Source organism: Elephantulus edwardii, unplaced genomic scaffold, assembly GCF_000299155.1.
Source record: "Elephantulus edwardii isolate Elephantulus edwardi_28Jun2011 unplaced genomic scaffold, EleEdw1.0 scaffold00305, whole genome shotgun sequence".
Classification (NCBI taxonomy): domain Eukaryota; kingdom Metazoa; phylum Chordata; class Mammalia; order Macroscelidea; family Macroscelididae; genus Elephantulus; species Elephantulus edwardii.
Window position 1 is genome coordinate 2383007 of NW_006400055.1, and position 4870 is coordinate 2387876.

General features: G+C 44.9%; 1 pseudogene; it reads left to right on the forward strand.

Annotated features, from left to right (window-relative positions):
• Positions 1-3244: 3244 nt before the first annotated feature.
• LOC102861020 lies at positions 3245-4083 on the forward strand (annotated as a pseudogene).
• Positions 4084-4870: the final 787 nt, after the last annotated feature.

A 4870-nucleotide genomic window follows, 5' to 3' on the forward strand; every position in this document is an offset into this window, starting at 1 on the left:
CATCATCCATGTGGATCTCTGTACCCTGACTGGCTCCGTATGGAGACAATCGGGTCAAAACAGTAAAAGTTGCTCATCCTATTGTGACATGCAGAATGCCGTAGTAACCTGTGGAGATGACTGCCAGAAACTATGGCTCTAAACTATCCAATTTTTTTTCAAGTTTTACTTTATTTATTATTCAGTGTAAATTCCAACACGATACACTGATGAAGTTTCATGCATTTAGGGAAGAAACTTATCTTTGTTAAGTGAGAAATTGTGCAGATGGCTTCTGGAAGACCTTCATTCTAAGCGGCTTTTAAAAAAAATTTCATTTAGAAGTCAGGGCCTTCTTTCTTCAATTTGCTATAATCCACATTCACTGAGTAAAACTTGTATTGATAATTGGGGCCTAGTTTGTTCCATGGTTCTGGGTTATTCTTTCTGTCCCAACAGACATCTGGATTAAATAATGCCAGACGCATGACATACAAGGCTGCTCCAGTACCTCCAGCTCCAATGAATACAAAGAGAGGTATCAAGCTTGGGTGCTTCTTGGCTTGACTGATGATCTGGCGGAGCATGTTTGCGGCAGAACCCTCCAGTGTGGAAGGAGAGGATATGTAAAATTAACAGGCCTCCTTGGAAAGAGAACTCTCTGCCCCAAGTGCAGGTGTTCAACTATCCAATTTTATGCTTGCCCAGGGAAAATAACTATGGGACTTGTGGGGGGACAGAAAGTTTCTTTTGCCATAAAGGAGTTGTGAAACCAATGGCCCCTGGGTGCACACTAACCAGGATTTTATTAAGATTAGCAGAACCAAAAACAAGATGTCATCAGGGAAAAGAAACCCGATTTCTATCTCGTTAACAAAGAAAGGACAAACAGGCAGAGGTTGGGAAGCCGGAAAGGTCTGGGGTCTAAGATTGTATGAGTCCGGGTACAATAGGGGATTTCTTTTTCAAATCCAGAGGCAAGTTGTTCCAGCAGGGCTTCTCCCTATAGCCATAGACCCAGCTGCCTCAAAGGTGTCTGTCCCAAGAACCACAACACCGACCTCAGTCTTAGACCCTTGTCTTAGACCCTTCTTCCCTTGTAAATACAATTCTAGCCTCAGTTGTAACAACTCCTGAGGTCTCTGACACATCCATTTTGTTTAAAATACATAACTACACCTTTAATTTCATTAATTCTACCTCTAACCTCACTAAAGAAGACTGTTGGCTCTGCCTAGACCCCAGACCCCTGTACTATACCAGCTGGTCTACTACAGGAAACCTATTAAATCCTTCCCAAAGCCCACCAACGTGCTCCTGGGGAAAGTCTCTGGCCATTACCCTCCAAGCCGTAACTGGAAAAGGACTGTGTCTAATAGGGAGAGGAGGAAAATTAGATCACTTCCTGCACCTTACACATCTCTGCAACCATACCATTACAGCAAACATCAACAATTCTTACCTCATACCCTCTAATGGAATGTGGTTCACATGCACCATGGGCTTAACCCCTTGTGTCCACCAACATATTCTCCAAAGCTCCAGCCTGTGTATTTTAGTTACCGTTTCCTCAAGTATATTACTTCCCTTTCCGCTATTATATGGAAACAGTTTCATATCACCACAGGGAAAAATGAGATTTTGGAGCCTCCACAATCCTCCTTACAATGTTAGTTGGATCTGGTATCACTGCAGGAGTTGGCTCTGGTACAGCAGCCTTAATTAAAGGGGACCAAACTTTCCAAGTCTTAAGCAACCTTATAGATTCAGACCTTGCTCAATTAGAAAAATCCATCCATCACTTAGAACAGTCATTAGACTCACTAGATGAGGTTGTACTTCAGAATCTGAGAGAGTTGGATTTACTCGTCCTACAGCAAGGGGGGGCTTTGCCAAGCTCTAGGAGAAAAATGTTTTTATGCCAATAACAGTTATTGTCAGAGACAGTCTAGTCATGGTATGCAAAAGACTAGAAGTAAGAGCTAAGATTAGAAAACAAAATCAGAATTAGTACGAGTCATTATTTTCTTGGTTTCCCTGGCTGACTACACTGGTGTCAGCAATAATAGGACCCCTAATGCTAATACTGGCTGTCTTTATATATGGACCTTGCATAACAAATGCATTAGTCAAGTTTGTAAAAGAGCACATCTCCACAGTCCAGCTTATGGTCTATGGTCCCAATATGAACAACTCAATCCTAACACCTGGGATTCAGATGCCCACTTGGGCCCATGATTTGACCTGTGGTGCATAACTCAAGGGGGGAATGAGAGAACTGTACAGACTCCATTTTGTGCCTGGTCTCCATATCAAGCCTGACCTGGGCCTAACATTTAAAAAATGCATTAATTCCAGAAGCAGAAGTAGGCCAGGAGAGAAAGTAACCACAGGAGAGCAGGAAGGTCTCATCTCAGGTCAGCTATCTGTGCTGTCTGATGTCTCTGTTGAGTTTAAAATTAACTTATCCTACGGTTTAATGTATATGACACAAGAATGTGGGTACATGACACACAGAAGGTATGAAGGTGACACAGGAAGAGTGTATACATGACACAGGGAAAATATGTACGTGACACAGGAAAGGACGAAGGTAGGCAGGGTGGCCAGCTAAGCACAAGCCAATCACAAAGACCCATGTAACTGTTTCCCCTCGACCACCAGTCATGTTCCCAATTACCTCACCCTGGTCAAATAGCTCTATTGGACCTATGAAAATGTCTACGTGTGCCCACCTGGGGTCTCAATTTTCTACTAAATGGTAGACACCCCACCCCACCCACCCCCCGCTGGAGTTTGTTCTTCAGAATAAAGCTCTCTTGCCAATTGCATACTTGAGTTGGTGGTGTTTCAGGGTGGTGATTTAGGGACCTAACAAGAATGAGGATAAGCATGTTGGAGTCAGTAAGTGACTCAGGACGCGACAGGCTTCAGAGCAGTTGTACATAGGGTCGCTATGAGTCACAGATGCCTCGACAGCACATGACAACAACAATAAAGACAATACAAGAAAATGGTAGTCAAGAAGTCAAATAATGTATCAAAGAATTCACCTATTTAATGAATTATCAAATGTATTTTTGGTACTAATATGTGCTTAATAATTCATTGTTTGCTACAAGTTATTGGCTTCATATCATAAATTATTTGTTAATAAATGTAGTAAAAATAGTAACAAACTTCTTTTCAAAGATCATATGGAAAGGGAGATCAAAAGTTAAAACTTGTCCTCCTTTTCCTCAAAGCCCAGCGTTGTCCTCCCGCGTCAGTGGTCGCTGTGTCCTTAGCAGGCATCAGGAAAATGGCCACGAACTTTCTCATGCACAAGAAGGTCTGGTTCAATAAGTTCAAGTACAACGATGCTGAACGCAAGTTCTACGAGCAGATGAACGGGCTGATGGCTAGCTCATCCCTCCAGGAGAACAGCGCCACGGTGCCAGTGTAATCCTCTGGGACATCGCGCGAGCTTGGGAAAACATCCAGAAATCCCTGGCGGGGAGCACTGGGGCATCCAGTGGACCTGGAGGGGACCACAGCATGCTTGTCGTGCACATCGCCAGCCTGGAGGTGGAGAACCAGAGCCTGCGCAGTGTGGTGCAGGACCTGCAGCAAGCCTTTTCCAAGCTGGAGGCCCAGGCTAAGCATGCTGGAAAAGAGCTCACCCACTCACTGTACCACAGCCCCGCAGACCCAGCATGTGTCTCCCATGCGCCAAGTGGATCCCCCAGCCAAGAAAGTGGCCACGCAAGCCAAGGATGACAAAGATAATGACATCGACCTGTTTGGCAGTGACAAAGAGGAGGAGGACAAGGAGGCAGCGCACTTACGTGAGGAATGGCCAGGTTATCTATCCTGCTGGACGTCAAGCCCTCGGATGATGAGACAGACATGGCCCAACTGGAGGCCTGTGTGTGCTCCATCCAGCTGGACGGGCTGACCTGGGGGCGCTCCAAGCTGGTGCCAGTGGGCTATGGCATCCGCAAGCTGCAGATCCAGTGTATGGTGGAGGACAACAAGGTTGGCACCGACCTGCTCGAGGAGGAGATCATCAAGTTTGAGGAGCACGTACAGAGTATCGACATTGCTGCTTTCAACAAGATCTGAGCTGATGAGCATGTGTGTGAATTCGGGCCTGCTGCCCAATAAAGACTGTGTCCAGAAAAAAAAAAATGGCTAAAACTTTACAGAGGAGAAGACTGGAAGAGAATTAACTCAATCTGCTAATCAAGATTAATTAATACAAACAGCAATAAACCATTTTGATAATATATATTCTGGAAATGATATGATAAAAAGGCATTTTTAGCTAAGTAATGTACCCATAAGGATTGGAGGAAGACTCATCAACAACCTATGGTATGTAGATATCACACATGCCCACACACACACTAAAGTACTGGCATAGTTTCTGCACCACAGCAACAAGCAAGCCACAGTATTTGCTGCAAATTGGTAGAGGAGTGATGGGAAATAGGTGTTGTTGTTTTTATGTGCCATCGAGTCGTTTGCAACTCATAGCGACCCTATGTACAACAGCCCTAAACCCTGCTCTATCCTGTGCCGATCGCATTGCCTCTGACACACCCATCCCAATTACCCCCATCACTGAATCAACCCACCTCATAGAGGGTCTTCCCCTCCTGTGCTGTCCCTCTACCCTACCAAGTATGATGTCCCTCTCCAAGGACCTATCTCTCTTTACAACATGTCCAAAGTATGTCAGACAAAGCCCCAGAATCCTTGCCTCCAAGGAGCAGCCTGGTTTAACCCTCTCTAGGATGAATCTGTTTGTTTCTTGGCAGTCCACGGTACATTCAATACTCTTCTCCAGCACCACAGCTCAAAGGCGTCAATTCTCCTTCTATCCTCCCTAGTCATTGTCCAACTCTCT